A 17,667-nucleotide genomic window follows, 5' to 3' on the forward strand; every position below is an offset into this window, starting at 1 on the left:
TGCCGGCCCGTGCATGTTATAAAATCATTGGGCCGCGCGCACATGCATGCCGGACTTTGTAATTCATGCGTGTGTGGGGGGGGGGGTGGCGGCAAAGTTCTGCATATTTGTGCAGCGACACATCGCGGCCTTCCCCAGTTCCCTTCCCAGTCCTCTCCAATTAAGGAGCGGACTGGGAGGGAACTTCCCTACCCACCTACCCTAACCTTCCTTCCCAATCCCTAAACCCTTTCTCCTACCTTTTTCAAATTTTATTTTATTGCTTATTGCTCCAGCAGTAGTAACTTGCACGTGCCTTCTGTCCCAGCAGCAAATGGCCGTTGTACTGGCTCCCTCCAGCCCTGCCCCTCCCCCTCAGATCGCCCCTTTTCTTTGGCCCGGCACTTCTGCGTGTAACGGGAGATACGCTCGTGGCAGGGCCCCTTTGAAAATGTGCATGGTGCGAGCAAGGCCCAGCCATACACATAACCTCCTGTTTTAACGCGCGCAGGGGATTAAAAAATCAGGCCAATAGTATAGCAGGATTTTAAAAAACCATAATGCATATGCACAAATTAACATAATGAAAAAGTAAAATATATTTAAATCAATCCCCTAGCAAAATAACTGGCAAGCATTCAAAAGAAAACAGTTGAAATGGGTGCATACCAGATGATTTGACAAAAGTGGTATTCCCCCAAAATCTATTTGATCAAAAATACCCTATAAAAAAAAAAAAAGAAAAACTGAATGTTTATACTGGACTCACATTCATACCATCTTCAGCAGGATGTCAAAAATGTAATCATAATGTACCAAAAAAACTCTCCAAAGAAGATATTTAAAAAAAATATTTCGGTAGATATCTAAATCTTCATTCAAAAATGGGTCTAAACACTCCCACATTGAAAATTAAAATAAAGGCCAGTGTCCCATTCACATCATTCCACTTATTCCCAGTCCCAATGTGGAAATCATACAGCCAAATACCCCTGGCCAAAGACCTTCATTTTTCTGAGACACTGCTTTCTCAAGGGAGTCTATGCAGAAGGGAACCAAATGGGAGACAGTTTGTTGTTAAAACACCATCTGTATAAATATCAGCACTTATTTATAAAGACGCATTCATTGCATTTAAAACCTTTTTGGCAGCTGAGGCACTATGAACCACCACCGAACGACAAATGTTTTCATTATTCAACATACTACATTGTGACGTGGTGGCAATATAACTCATATCCTACTACATCACGAACGTTTCCTCTTCCAGTGGTGTACGCCAGGTCCACTGGGTCTTAAGATTTGGAATGGCAATTTTTTTTTTTTTTGGGCAGCTCTGCAAATTGCCATTTTGTTTGTGTCTCTTGCCATTCACTTTTTACATATTTTTTTTTGATTGGCCATTTTTCCAAAGGCAGACTATGTGTATATATATTTCTATTTAAAATAATTTAATTTCCCCTTTTCACAGTTCAAGGTAGGGCACATAAAACAGTCATAACAAATTTGTATATGATACAGACACAGACAGATACATAATTAGGCTACAATAAAACCAGAGCCTGCATAGTCAAACTCCTTAATGACAACAAGCAGCCTAAGAGGATCATCATAAAGCTTAATCTTCAAGTTCAAAGGCCTGTCTAAATAGGAAGGCCTTTGCTTTCTAAATGACTGTATGCAAGTGATGGAACAAATCATCAGGAAAAGACTTCCAGAAGGTAGGTCCAGCCACCGAGAAGGCTCTCTCATGGGTTTCCTGTAAGAATGGGAGATTTGTGTAGAAGGAACCTCAAATAAGCTACACTGGGATGACCTTAATGCACAAGAAATGCTGCAAATGGGTAGGGTTGTGCAGATCCAGGGTGAGGTTCCATTACTTAGTTACTTGTGGATCAACACTACAATTTTATATTTGCTGCGTTCTGGGCCATTTGTAGCACCATATGGATATTTGCTGAGACCCCAATATAAACCAAATTATAATAGTCCAGGGCAGTAAGAACCAGTGCCTGGAGGACTGTCCAAAAGACCTCTGGACTCAACAATAACTTCAGCCAGCATACCATATAAGAACATAAGAACATAAGAAAATGCCATACTGGGTCAGACCAAGGGTCCATCAAGTCCAGCATCCTGTTTCCAACAGTGGCCAATCCAGGCCATAAGAACCTGGCAAGTACCCAAAAACTAAGTCTATTCCATGTTACCATTGCTAATGGCAGTGGCTATTCTCTAAGTGAACTTAATAGCAGGTAACTGACTTCTCCTCCAAGAACTTATCCAATCCTTTTTTTAAACACAGCTATACTAACTGCACTAACCACATCCTCTGGCAACAAATTCCAGAGTTTAATTGTGCGTTGAGTAAAAAAGAACTTTCTCCGATTAGTTTTAAATGTGCCCCATGCTAACTTCATGGAGTGCCCCCTAGTCTTTCTACTATCCGAAAGATTAAATAACCGATTCACATCTACCCGTTCTAGACCTCTCATGATTTTAAACACCTCTATCATATCCCCCCTCAGTCGTCTCTTCTCCAAGCTGAAAAGTCCTAACCTCTTTAGTCTTTCCTCATAGGGGAGTTGTTCCATTCCCCTTATCATTTTGGTAGCCCTTCTCTGTACCTTCTCCATCGCAATTATATCTTTTTTGAGATGCGGCGACCAGAATTGTACACAGTATTCAAGGTGAGGTCTCACCATGGAGCGATACAGAGGCATTATGACATTTTCCGTTTTATTCACCATTCCCTTTCTAATAATTCCCAACATTCTGTTTGCTTTTTTGACTGCCGCAGCACACTGTACCGACCATTTCAATGTGTTATCCACTATGACACCTAGGTCTCTTTCTTGAGTTGTAGCGCCTAATATGGAACCCAACATTGTGTAATTATAGCATGGGTTATTTTTCCCTATATGCATCACCTTGCACTTATCCACATTAAATTTCATCTGCCATTTGGATGCCCAATTTTCCAGTCTCACAAGGTCTTCCTGCAATTTATCACAATCTGCTTGTGATTTAACTACTCTGAACAATTTTGTATCATCTGCAAATTTGATTATCTCACTCATCGTATTTCTTTCCAGATCATTTATAAATATATTGAAAAGTAAGGGTCCCAATACAGATCCCTGAGGCACTCCACTGTCCACTCCCTTCCACTGAGAAAATTGCCCATTTAATCCTACTCTCTGTTTCCTGACTTTTAGCCAGTTTGCAATCCACGAAAGGACATCGCCACCTATCCCATGACTTTTTACTTTTCCTAGAAGCCTCTCATGAGGAACTTTGTCAAACGCCTTCTGAAAATCCAAGTATACTATATCTACTGGTTCACCTTTATCCACATGTTTATTAACTCCTTCAAAAAAGTGAAGCAGGTTTGTGAGGCAAGACTTGCCCTGGGTAAAGCCATGCTGACTTTGTTCCATTAAACCATGTCTTTCTATATGTTCTGTGATTTTGATGTTTAGAACACTTTCCACTACTTTTCCTGGCACTGAAGTCAGGCTAACTGGTCTGTAGTTTCCCGGATCGCCCATGGAGCCCTTTTTAAATATTGGGGTTACATTTGCTATCCTCCAGTATTCAGGTACAATGGATGATTTTAATGATAAGTTACAAATTTTTACTAATAGGTCTGAAATTTCATTTTTTAGTTCCTTCAGAACTCTGGGGTGTATACCATCATGTCCAGGTGATTTACTACTCTTCAGTTTGTAGTTTGAAGATTATTCCCTTTATAACATACTTCACTTGTCGACATGAGGATAGATTAGTTCTAACCAAATTCTGAGGTTCTTAACATGTGATGAGATCGGAATAGTGCAGCCTTCAAAGTGTAAGTTGGATGGGCCATTTAAAAAAAAAAATGGGAACCATCTGAGGGCTAACTTACTGTGGCGGAGCCATTGTTTGATGGCAGATAAGGAGACAGAAACCAGAGCAAACATATTAGACCAAGTAGAGGTTCTAAGCTAAACAAAATGGATGGCATCCATGTAAATACTATAACCTATGCCCAGCCCTGACAAAAGCCTGCAAAGTGTTAAACAGAGCTGCTGACAGGGCACAGCCCTGCAGTACACCTGTTGTCATGTCATGCCATGATGAAACTTCAGAGCTAATCCTCACTTGTTGGGTGCAGCTAGTAAGAAAGGAAGTAAACCAATCAAGTACTGACTTGGATATACCAATGGCCCTCAAATCTAGATATTAAAATACAATGATTCAGGATGTTAAAAGATGTTATATCTAAAAGAACTAACATTTATTTAATTTAACACTTTTTTATACCGACCTTCATAGTAAAACCATATCGGATCGGTTTACAAAGAACAAGGGATAACTAAGACAAATAACTGAGGATAATAACAATAGAGGTGAATAAGGCAAAGTTACAATTAACAAGGAGTAAAAAAACTTGGAAGCTTAACGCTGGAAGAAAGAACAGATAAGAAAGAAGACATGTAGGAAGAGATTGCTACATGGTACAATAGTGCAATACAGATTATTGTATACAGTACAGTATCAATGTGAGTTAAAGCTAAAGATGATTAAAACTGGAGGTGCCAAGGTCTGCCGTTTTTGAAGGTGCCAAGGTCTGCTGTTTTGGAGGTGCCGAGGTTCATCGTTTTGAGGGAGCCAAGGTCCATCGTTTTGAAGGATAGAGGACCGAATTGGCCAAGAAAGTGTAGGCGATTAGTGATTGTCTGGGGGATCGGGGAAGGCCTGGTGAAAGAGCCACGTCTTGAGTTTTTTTCTGAAAGTTGATAGGCAGGGTTCCAGTCTGAGGTTTGAAGGGATGTTATTCCAAATGGATGGTCCAGCAGTTGAAAATGCTCGGTCTTTGGTCGAGGAAAGGCGTGTGGCTTTCATGGGGGGGAAATTTAAAGTGCCTTTATGAATATCTCTAATAGGTCTGTTGGAGGAGTATAGAGTTAAGGGAATTTCAAGGTCGAGTTGGAGTTGATGATGAATGGACTTGTGTATAAGAGTGATTGATTTGTAGAGGATTCTAAAGTTCACTGGTAACCAATGAAGTTTTCCGAGGAGACATGTAGTCTCTGTCCCGCTATCAAAACCTTGTCTAAAAATATTGAATTTCTGAAAGTCTAAATAATATTGTTCACAAAAGGCTTACTTGTCCAGGTAAATATTTCATTGCTTGAAGACCACACTTTTGTAAAAAAACAAACAAACAAACAAAAAAAAACACAACAAAAGTAAAGATGAAATTGGGTGAAAATGTTCCAGATTAGAAGGATCAAGTGAAAGCTTTTTCAAAATTGGTTGCATAGAAGTTCATTTGAGCTCTGAAGTTAGGTAACCCTCAGAGTGTGAAAGATTGGCAATCTGGGTGAGAGTCTCACAGATATCATTGAGCAACACCTTGTGCATAGCAGCAGCACAGGGATTTAATGGGCTGGATGAGGTGTTCAATCCAGAGATAATCTGAACGATCTCATCTTTAGTCATCATGTTGAACATCTCTCACATCGGTTCCACAACTTCTGATAGATCTCTAGTCAAGCTAACTTCTGCTGAAACCTCTGTACAGATTTAATTTACCTTCTCGGTGAAGAAGTTAGCAAATTCATCTCAGCAAGAGGGAACTACGGCTATGTTCTCACTCTGTTGATGTGCCAGTGCTTTGAGTTAAGTACTTAACTGTATGAAAGAATTTGACCTTGTGTTTATCAATGAGGATCTGGTGATGAAAGACACTGTTTAGCTTAATATCAAGAAGGTCCCTTGGTCTGACCACTGTCTTCTTGAAATTAAAAGCTTAATCCACCTGGAATAAAATGCTAATAGTAAGACCACTCTCAGAATTTCTAAGCGTGACCATATCGATTCCATGAGTTTTAAAGAAACTAACTCCCCTTCAAGGAAATGTTGATAAATCTATTACAGCTGCTACTAATTCTTGGAATACTATTGAGACAAAGACACTGGAGATGGCAGCTGTAAATATTTATCAGATTAATCATTGTAAATCCGCATCTTGGTATACCAAAGCCTTGAAAATAATGAAACAGCAGCTACAGCATCTTGAACATCAGTGGTGGAAATATCCTACTAAGGAAAATAAAACTATTTTATCAAATGTTAGCTGCATATCGTGCCAAAATAAATCTGACCAAAAAAGCCTACTATTCAAAACAAATTCAGTCTGCTGGAGGGAACCCTGTTGACTTATTTCATATAATACAATCTCTTACTTCTGCTCCATCTAAACAGCTACATAATGATACTACTACTACACCAGAACGTTGTAATGACTGTTTTCTTTCAATAGAAAATTAGAAAGATAAGATCCAGATTTCCCTCATGTTATACCCTGAATTCATCAGCAGGCATTTCACGATCTGAAATTGTACAAACCATAGCAAGAATGAACTCTGCTCCATTTCACTTAAACTCTTGTCCTGCCTCTCTGCTAAAAATTCTTAGAGAAGGTTATCAGTGAGTCAGTTTCTGACACTGTAAACCTGTCCCTATACTCTGGCAATATTCTCATATTAAAACAAGAAGTCTGCTGCCAATCCTCTGATTTTGTCAAATTATAGATCAATTTCATCACTGTCATTTCTTTCCAAAATAATTGAAACAATAGGTCTCTCTCAATTAAATGACTTCACTATCGCTTTACAAAAGGGGCAGTCTGGGGGGCGGGGGCGTGGCCAGCTTGGCCGGCGCGCGCAACTTATTTCAGACCCAGGGCTGAAGTAAATTTTGAAATAAAAGAAGTCATCAAAGGTAGGGGAAAGGGCGGTGGAGGTAGGGGAAGGGAAGGTGGGGTGGGGGGTGGAACGGGAGAAGGCAGCACGGCTCGGAGCGGGGTCGGCATGTGCAAGATGCACAGTTGTGCACCCCCTTGCGTGCGCCGACCCTGGATTTTATAACATGCACGCGCCTGTGCGCACATGTTATAAAATCAGGCATACATGTGCGCGCGCAAGGGGGTGCACAATGTAGGCCACGCGCGCTGCTTTTAAAATCTACCCCTTAATGCTTGGGTACTTGCCAGGGACTTGTGACTTGGTTGGCCACAGGATACTGGGCTTGATGGACCCTTGGTCTGACCCAGTATGGCATATCTTATGTTCTTATGTCAAACAAAAGCCCTAGCTTATGATTTGCTATACAGGAGCATCATCATTAGCCAAACAACCCCTCAGTTTTTTTAAATTATTATTTATATGCTTTAAATAGTGAAAGAAAATCTATCCCTCTTAAAATTATTTCAAATAGACTAAGCTTATTCACATCTAATAGAAAATTCTTAAATTATCCAAAGTTGTGCACATAAAAATGAGCACTTATGCGTGTTAAATGGCATATACACAGGTATGAAAAACCTTAATATGCACACATAAATCAGGGAAGGACCCAAAAAACAAATCAGAAGCCGATCCAAGATTGCTATGTAGTGGTAAAAAAAGGATGGAGATCGGTGTATGAAAAAGACCTTTATTAAAACTTGCCCGACTCTGGCCGAATTTCGCTCACCATCGGAGCTCTTTCAGGGGCAACTAAAAACAAATTAAGACACATACATAAGATACACATAAAACCAAATAAATATACATGAATATATATACACACACACAAAACAATGACAATAAAAATACATTGATGTATGTATATGTGTGTGAGAATATCAGTAACAAAAAAAAGGTTCTACTTCTAAAATTATAAGCACATTTCAAAAGGAAAATTAGTTCTTACCTGTTAATTTTCTTTCCTGTAGTATCATGGATCAGTCCAGACCATGGGTTGAGCTTCCTGTCCAGCAGATGGAGACAGACCAAAACTGAAAGGGTATCCTATATCAGGACAGAGCCTACCCTGCAGCCTTTCAGTGTAAGCATTGTCAAAGCAGCAAAAGGCATAAGATCAAGCAAGTAACAGGATAACTATAAAAGTTGTTACAACAATCAAACAATAGACCAATTGAATGAACTGTGTGACTAATTGCTCTTGCATGACTACCCCAGATCATCGTAAAAGATGCTTCCGGTGTCTGTAATGAGAATCCATGAGAGCCATGCAGAGAAACAAAATTACTCCTATAAAAAGGAAAACCAGGAAAGAGTTCGAGTGGGCTGATCCGTGGTACTACAGGACTGATCCGTGGAACTACAGGAACGAAAATTAACAGGTAAGAACTAATTTTCCTTTCCCTGTACGTACCTGGATCAGTCCAGACAATGGGATGTACCAAAGCTTCCCTACAAAGGGTGGGACCGAGACAGTCCCGCTCAAAGTACCTGCCAACCGAAGGAACCAAACACCGGCGCCTGTACATCGAGGTTGTAATGTCTAGCAAAGGTATGCAGGGATGTCCACGTAGCTGTCCTGCATATTTCCTGCAGAGAGACCGATTGACTCTCCGCCTAAGAAGTAGCCTGAGAACGCAAGGAATGAGCTTTCAAGCCCTCAGGAACCGCCCGGCCCTTGCAGATATAGGCTGAAGAAATCGCTTCCTTCAACCACCAAGCGATCGTAGTCTTCGAAGCTTGGTTGCCCCTATTTGGACCACTCCACAGAACAAAAAGATGATCCGAGACCCGGAAGTCATTGGAAACCTGAAGGTAATGCAGCAAAATGTGTTTAACATCCAGTCTGCGAAGGTCACTGCTCCCTGACCCCGCTATATCCTCAGAAGAAAACGCGGGGAGTTCCACCGACTGATTGACGTGAAAAGAGGAAACAACCTTCGGCAAGAAAGAAAGTACGGTTTTGAGAGAGATGCCCGAATCCGAGAACTGCAGAAAAGGCTCTCCACAGGACAGTGCTTGAAACTCCGACACCGTCCTGGCAGAGCAAATGGCAACCAGGAAGACAGTCTTGAGCATCAAGTCCTTGAGAGTAGCCCGATGGAGAGGTTCGAAAGGAGCTGCACAGAGAACCCGAAGGACCACATTTAGGCTCCACGAAGGACAAATGGCCCGGACGGGCGGCTTCAGGTGCTTAGCGCCCCTGAGGAAACAGACAACATCTGGGTGAGAGGCCACCGCATGACCCTCGATGGTGTCCAGAAGGGAACCGAGGGCGGAAACCTGGACGTGCAAGGAGCTGACGGAAAGACCCTTGGAGAGGCCCCGCTGAAGGAAAGTGAGAATCATAGAAACCGAAGGCGAACGAGCTGAGACACTCGATTCTGCTCAGACATTCTCAAAAATTTTCCAGACACGGACATAGGCCAGGGACGTAGACTGCTTACAAGATCGAAGCAGAGTGGAGATAACCTCTTCTTTATAACCCTTTCTCCTCAATCTTCGCCATTCAAACACCATGCTGCTAGACAGAAGCGATCTGCCTGGTCGAAATATACGAGACCTCGCCGAAGAAGACGTGGGAGATTGCCGAGGTGAAGAGGACCGTCCGTCGCCAGATTTACCAGATCCGCGAATGACCGGGAAGTTGATTATCCAGCTGAGCAAAGTGAGGAGAGCAAGGACCCTGTCGACTGCCCGACCGCAAAGAGCTGATGTCTTGGCCCGCACGAGCCAGTTGTCCAGATAAGGGTGGACTAGGATTCCTTCCCAGCGGAGTGCAGCCACCACTACCACCATGATCTCGGTAAAAGTGCGGGGAGCGGTGGCAAGGCCGAAGGGTAGAGCCCAGAACCGGAAGTGTTGGTTCAGGATGTGGAATCGGAGATATTTCTGATGCTCTCGTCGAATTGGTATGTGAAGGTAAGCCTCTGTCAAGTCAAGGGAGGCCAGATATTCGCCTGGGCGGACCGCCGCTATCACCACCCTCAGGGTCTCCATTCGAAAATGGGGTACCCTGAGAGCTCGGTTGACTCGCTTGAGTTTCAGGATTGGACGGAAGGCATTGTCCTTCTTGGGCACAATGAAGTAAATGGAATACTGGCCGGCGCCTTGTTCCTGCACTGGTACTGGGATTATCGCCCCAAGTTCCTGGAGCCTGGCTAGGGCTTGACAAACCGCAGGCCTCTTTAGTGGACCGCAAGGAGAGACGAGATGAAGATCCGGTAGGTCCCAGGCAAATTCTAACGCGTAACCGTTTTCTATCACCTCGAGGACATATTGATCGGACGTGATTTTGGCCCATTCCTTGCAAAACAGAGAAAGACGCCCACCTAAGTTTCATGCAGAGGAATGGACCGGCTGGATCTCTTTGGGGAGCGGACTTGGCGGCCGGGTGTTGCTGACTACCATCTCGGAAGCCACAACGGCCCCGAAAGGAATGAGACCATGACTGGGACCTGGAGGTGCCTCCTCTGGGAAAGGAACCTCGCACCCTGTTGTTGTACTGGCATTGTTCCCGGAAGTGGGTACACGTTGGGAAGAAAGACAGACTGTTTAGGGCAGTCCTCTGGCAGCTTATGGGCCTTGTTTTTGCCCAAGGATTTGATAAGCTGTTCCAGGTCCTCTCCAAAAAGCAACTTGCCCTTAAAAGGAAGTGTGCCCAGCTAAGCCTTAAACGAAGAGTCCGCGGACCAGCTGCGCAGCCAGAGGAGGCATCTGGCCGAAACCATTACCTTGGCCTGTACGTGAAGAAAGTCATACAGGGCATCCGCGCCATATGCAATAGAGATGTGAATCGTGTCCTCGATCGTCTTAACGATCGATTTCGGCTGGGAGGGGGAGGGAATCGTATTGTTGCCGTTTGGGGGGGTAAAATATCGTGAAAAATCGTGAAAAATCAAAAAAAACGTAAAATCGCAAACCGGCACATTAAACCCCCTAAAACCCACCCCCGACCCTTTAAATTAAATCCCCCACCCTCCCGAACCCCCCCCCAAATGACTTAAATAACCTGCGGGTCCAGTGGCGGTCCGGAACGGCAGCGGTCCGGAACGGGCTCCTGCTACTGAATCTTGTTGTCTTCAGCTGGCGCCATTTTCCAAAATGGCGCCGAAAAATGGCGGCGGCCATAGACGAACACGATTGGACGGCAGGAGGTCCTTCCGGACCCCCGCTGGACTTTTGGCAAGTCTTGTGGGGGTCAGGAGGCCCCCCCCAAGCTGGCCAAAGTTCCTGGAGGTCCAGCGGGGGTCAGGGAGCGATTTCCCGCCGCGAATCGTTTTCGTACGGAAAATGGCGCCGGCAGGAGATCGACTGCAGGAGGTCGTTCAGCGAGGGTTCCGGCGCCTCGCTGAACGACCTCCTGCAGTCGATCTCCTGCCGGCGCCATTTTCCGTACGAAAACGATTCGCGGCGGGAAATCGCTCCCTGACCCCCGCTGGACCTCCAGGAACTTTTGGCCAGCTTGGGGGGGGCCTCCTGACCCCCACAAGACTTGCCAAAAGTCCAGCGGGGGTCCGGAAGGACCTCCTGCCGTCCAATCGTGTTCGTCTATGGCCGCCGCCATTTTTCGGCGCCATTTTGGAAAATGGCGCCGGCTGAAGACAACAAGATTCAGTAGCAGGAGCCCGTTCCGGACCGCTGCCGTTCCGGACCGCCGCTGGACCCGCAGGTTATTTAAGTCATTTGGGGGGGGGGTTCGGGAGGGTGGGGGATTTAATTTAAAGGGTCGGGGGTGGGTTTTAGGGGGTTTTAGTGTGCCGGCTCACGATTCTAACGATTTATAACGATAAATCGTTAGAATCTCTATTGTATTGTGTTCCATAACGGTTTAAGACGATATTAAAATTATCGGACGATAATTTTAATCGTCCTAAAACGATTCACATCCCTAATATGCAATGGCACCTTCTAAGCGTTCCGCCTGCTCTGCTTCTGCAGACGGGAGGTCCTGGGTGCTGAGTAATTGCTGAACCCACCAAAGGCTTGCCCGCTGCATGAAACTGCTGCAGATTGTCGCCCGGACACCTAAAGCTAGGACCTCAAAGATCCGCTTAAGAAAAAACTCGAGCTTGTGGTCTTGAACATCCTTCAAAGCTGTAGCGCCCACCGCTGGGATCGTGGTATGCTTGGTGACCACAGAGACAGAAGAATCCAGTTTGGGGATCTTCAGCATGTCCAGGCAATCTTCGGGGAGCAGGTAGAGCTTATCCATAGTTCTCCCGATTCAGAGACCCATCTCTGGAGCTTCCCATTCCTGTAAAAGAAGTAACTTATGCATGGGATGAAAGGAAACGTGTGCGGGAGCACCCTAAGTCCCGCCAGGATCGGGTCCGAGTTAGCCGGCATCGTGGCTGTCACCGTATCCTCTGGGGGAGCATCAATCCCCAAATCCTGTAGAATGAAAGAGATGAAGGGCTCCAGCTCTTCCCGCTGAAATAGACGGAGTACGTGGGAATCATCGCCCTCGAGCGGGGGGGCCTGCGTAGAAAATTCCTCATCAGGATCCTGAAGGAGGTCCGCGGGAGGCTGCGGCGGATCCGGAGGGAGGGGGGCCGCTGGGACCACCTGCACCCAAACGGGGCCCTGCGCATCCAGCACAGCAGGGGGTAGCGGCACGGGCATCAGAGGAATCTTTGGAGGGGGGACCTAGAGGGGGATCCTCATCCTCTTGCAGGCTAGCCAAATATGATTTGTGCAAAAGGAGCACAAATTCAGAAGAAAATTGGGCCTGATATGATATCCCCACGGGGGAGGGGCGGCGAAGGTGGCGAGGGGGGAGCTGGGACATCCCCCTGAGAGTGCACCGGGCTCAAATCGGGAGGTAAAACGTGCAGGTCCTGCTCCTCTGCCCCCTGTAAAGCAGAATCGGCATCGGGACTAATTCCCAAGATGGCCACCGTTCCCACAGTTTGTCGGGTCGGGAACGGCCTGGCCATGCGTCGGGGAGCACGTCCCCAGGCTGAAGTTTTCGGCGTTGCAGAGGAGGGCCCTCCCCACCGGCAGACATCCGGAGCACAAACCATCTCGGGAGAGCCGGGAAGCCGGCTCTCTGGCATTAAAAGTTCAGCACAGCCGTGAGACAAACAGGAATCAGCTGAGCAGGGAGCCCCCGGAGAGAAGTGCAGGTGATTGAACCCTGCTCTCTCCCTAACAGACAACAAATGCCAAATAAACCTGCCTCTCTGCAATTTCCCCAATCCCCCCCTTTTTTTTTTTTTTAAATATGACAGGGGAATAAAATGTCCCTGAGAACGCACCCGAGGAATGAACGTCTGGGGGCAAGGCAGAAGGCAAAAGGGGAGTGACTGGCACCACCAGTATCGCCCCAAGTAAAAGGGTCACCGGGAAGGGAGTCTAGGCTGAACAAGTCAAGGGGCAAGCCCCCCCTAGGCACCCCAAGAGCGAGGGAGACAGGTCTCCTTAACACAGTCGAAGAAAGTGACAATTTAAAATCTGTTTTTTTTTTGTTTTTTTTACATAGAATCAAATCCAATCAATACTTGCTTGAGCTTGCCCACCAAGAAAAGAAGCAAAGAAGGAACCCCATAGGGTAAGGGCAGGGTGAGCTGCCTGCATCTGCTGGAGACAGACAAATACTGAAGGGCTGCAGGGTAGGCTCTGTCCTGATATAGGATACCCTTTCAGTTTTAGTCTGTCTCCATCTGCTGGACAGGAGGCTCAACCCATGGTCTGGACTGATCCGGGTACGTACAGAGAAAAATACGTATATATATATATTATAAAACCAAATGACTAAACAACATATACATGAATACGTGTAGAAATATATAAAAAAGGAATAATTCACCGTACATTAAGATAACTCCTCTACAACTCCTACAAAACGCAGCTGCGAGAATCCTCACAAATTCTCGTAAATGTGACTACATCACCCCAATACTCAAAGACCTGCAACTGGCTTCTCATTCAGCATCGCATAACTTACAAGACACTCACTATAATACACAAGACCCTCTACAAAGAAAACATGCACTGGATGAAAGACACTTTTCTCCTCTACCAGACCCACTAGATCCACTTACAAGTGTACCCTCCACACCCCCCCCCAAACATATCCACCTCAAATCTACAAAAGACCGGGCTTTCTCAGTCGCCAGCCTCTATGCCTGGAACACCATGCCACCTGAACTCAGACTAGAGCAATGTGCTCATAAATTCAAATCAAAACTCAAAACATGGCTCTTTAAGCAAGCCTACCCTTAACTCCTCTATTCTCCACCCTTTCAACACCTCTCCATCTCTCGATACTCCCCCTTTCCATAGAGATCCCCTGCCCTCTCCTTTAGCGCCACCCTCTCAAACTAGATATATCCGCCTATGTGTAAAGCATTGTCCCTACATCCTGTAATGCCTCGCAAATCCCAAAATTTGTGAAATGTACAGTTTATTCATCCTGTTTACGCATGGTACACGCTATTGGATCTTGCACTACTTCTTCCCACCTTAGAGGTTGGGAGACACATTATGTATATAAGGTTTGCGTTAGCGCCTTCAAGCCTTATGCCTGAATATGTATATAAGTTTGTTATATCGCCTTCAAACTTTGCTCTCTTTCCTAGGTGCACTCTCTTCTGCACATTCCAGTTCTTTCTTACCCTGTTTTTTGTAACTGCTCCCTTCCTTCTTTTGTTCTCCCCCTGTTACATGTAAACTGGCATGATCTCTCTGATGATGGTCGGCCAAGAAAAAGCACAAATAATAATAATAATAATAAAGTAAATTGTGTGTGAGAGAATATCAGTAACAAATTAAAAAAGGGGAGGCTACTTCTGAAATTGAAAGCACATATAAAACCATACATGTATGGGATTATATGTATTACCAAATGACTAAATAACATTTACATGAATATGTGTGCATATATAAAAAAGGAATAATTAACCATGCATTGAAATAGTAAAATTACGTGGTTGTATATGTATGTATGCATGGATATCATATCGGTGGATAAAAGACCAGATTGACTTAAATTGTAAAACAACTGGAGAGGGGTTAAAGGGTGCATTTATATTAAAACAGGGTACTTGTGTAAAAAACTACCTAAGTCAATGCACAACATGGTATAAACATGCATATAAACTTTTAGGAATCCTGAAGAAGGCAACTCGGTGTTAAAGTAAGGCACATTCGTGTATAAATTTAATATCGATATCGCAAAAAACGCATAAAAAGAATATATGAAAATAAGAAAAAATAAATGAAAAAATGAAAAATTGCACAGACTCTTAATATAAGAAAACATCGAGGATTATATAGTGAACCACTGCGTAGAATGATTCACTCTAACATGGGTGAGTGCATTCCTTGCTGGAATACACCAAAAGCAGTAGATGGGTGCGTATTGTACTAGTGAAAATTACTATGATTTAGCTAAGAATCCTGAACCAGGGATCAGATAACGAAGTCTATTTAAAGCTGCAAAAGGTTATAACCTATGTAAAGGGGATCGTGAGAATATGACCTGGATGTGAATCTAAATTTTAAAATGCAATATGATTCTAGAGAAATAGCATTCTTGGACATCCTGATCAGAAGAACACAAACTGGTTTTGAAACGGACATATACCGAAAACTGACAGACACAAACAAGTTTTTAGCATACGACAGTTGCCATAACAAATCCCTTTTACATAACCTACCATACTGCCAGTTCCTATGATTAAAAAAAGACTATGTACAGACAAGAATACTTTCACACAAAGGTCCATAGAAATGAAGACCCGTTTTATAGAAAGGGGATACCGATTGTTTCACTAGAGCAGACAAACAGAAACGTTCTACCCTGTTAAAACCTCACACAAAACCTGCCTACTTCTTTTGCAGGGAGTGGCAGGAAGATACCATGAGCACGTCCCGAGGAACACTGTGAAACTCCAGCACATATCCTTCTCATATCGCCTCCAGGACCCACTGATGTGATGTGATCTTGAGCCACCTCTGATAAAAAAAAAAAAAAAAAGAGAGAGGCATCCTCCTATCTCCTGTTCCCGGGGGTGGGTCGGAAAACCTTCATTAGGAGGCTCGGAAGGTTCCACTGCCTGAGCCCATGTCCTGTCTGGGCTGTCTGGGACAAAAGGAAGGTTGCTCCTCTGTAGGGTCGAAAACGCTGGATCCACGAGCACGACCTCTCATGGTAAAGGAGCGCGGCCATCTGCTTCTTATCCTGCAGCAACCGGAGAAGCAGGGATTCGCCCCACTTACTGGCCATTTTCTCCAACTCGTTTCCAAATAAAAGCGAGCCTTCAAAGGGCAATTTCATAAGGTTAGCCTTAGAGGTTGCATCAGCTGACCAATTTCACAGCCGAAGTGCGGACCAAATCGCAGCCCGCATCTGCCAGAAAGGCGGCTGCTGGCTCCATAACTGCCCTAGAATTTACTCCAGAGCCACTGACCTCCTGAGAGAGAAGTAAACAACAGTAAGCCACCAGGGAACAAGAAGAAGCTATCTACAACATTATTGCCACTACTTTACATACCTGTTTAAGGATGGTCTCAATTCTTTCATGAAAATCCTTCAAGGTCGCTCTTCCCGCTATGGAGATAGTTGTTCAATTTGGAGACTGCACAAACCAGTTCGTCCACCTTCAGAAAACGTAAATGCTCTCTCACTACTGGATCCCAGGTGTATAGGCCTTCCAAAACCCGGTCCCCTTTGAAATTAGCCTCCAGGGTCTGCCACTCAAGATCAATCAGTTCTTGAATGGCTTCCATGACAGGGGAAAAAACAAGAGGCTTTACACGCAAGGAGACCAAAATGGGATTTTTCTTTGGCTCAGAACTGGAATCCATCCCAGGCACTCCCAGCATTTTCAAAGTCTTGAGAAATCAGAGCCGGCAGCTCATCTCTATGAAAGAACCGCAACATGGTGCTATAAGGTTCCAGTCCCAGAGGAATTTCCCCATCCTCCAGGGAGACAGGATCAGACTCGTCATCCGTGGCATCTGGATTCTTATCTGGAAGTCCAACTGCTGATCTACCTGTGCTTTACAGCAATAACAGCTCTGCTCTGGCAAGACTGAGCTGGGCTGAGGACTGCGCCTGAAGAAAGGATTGTAACCCTTGAAAAAAATTCTGCCCAGGAAAAGGATCCAAACCAGGAGGTACCTTTGCTGTGCCCAATGAGCTACCTTCTCCTGCTGACGAACTAGTTAAGGGAGTTCCAGGATCAGGCGTTCCTCCTGACACGTCTTCACCCAGGCCCTCATCAGGATGGGAAGAACCAGGTTTAGTAAAATCAGAGGAAGGTAAATTTCCCCGAGCCTCCAAACAGCGTTGGCATAAGTTAGAGGGCATGCCAGGCTGAGATGCCCGAATACGACAGGCAGCGCGCATAGGGAAAGGCACTTAGATTTCTTAGCTATAGGCGCCACTCTTTTTTATTTGTCCAAAAATTAGACATCTAAAAATTAAGTGCCCAAATTTTTAGGTGTCCACAATTTTAGGAAATCTAGGTGTCCCAAAGATAAGTGCCCAAGCAATGCGCCCAAGCAAAGCATATGGCTTAAGCACGCGTCTAGCCCAGACACTGCTTAACCTGGACGCCCATACTGACATCCACCTAAGTGTCCAAAAACTGGATGCACAAACAGGCGCACTGCCTGAACAGACGCTCCTGAAGAGGGCAGCCGAACGCACAGGCAAGCATACGAAACACCACCGCAGCCTAGCACAGAGCGCACAGGAGAAAAAACCTCAGCGTGGGGCCTAGCCAATAAAGACTGCTCAACCCACCAGGCTGCCCATGTCCCTTAAACCTCCCTCAGATCTGGACGAATGTCAGAATGGCACGCCAAGCATGGAGACTGAGTAAGGAGGAAGCCCTACACAAAAGACACTCCTTATGCATCTCTGTATTTAAAAAAAAAAAAA

Source organism: Rhinatrema bivittatum, chromosome 6 (assembly GCF_901001135.1).
Source record: "Rhinatrema bivittatum chromosome 6, aRhiBiv1.1, whole genome shotgun sequence".
NCBI classification, from domain to species: Eukaryota; Metazoa; Chordata; class Amphibia; order Gymnophiona; family Rhinatrematidae; genus Rhinatrema; species Rhinatrema bivittatum.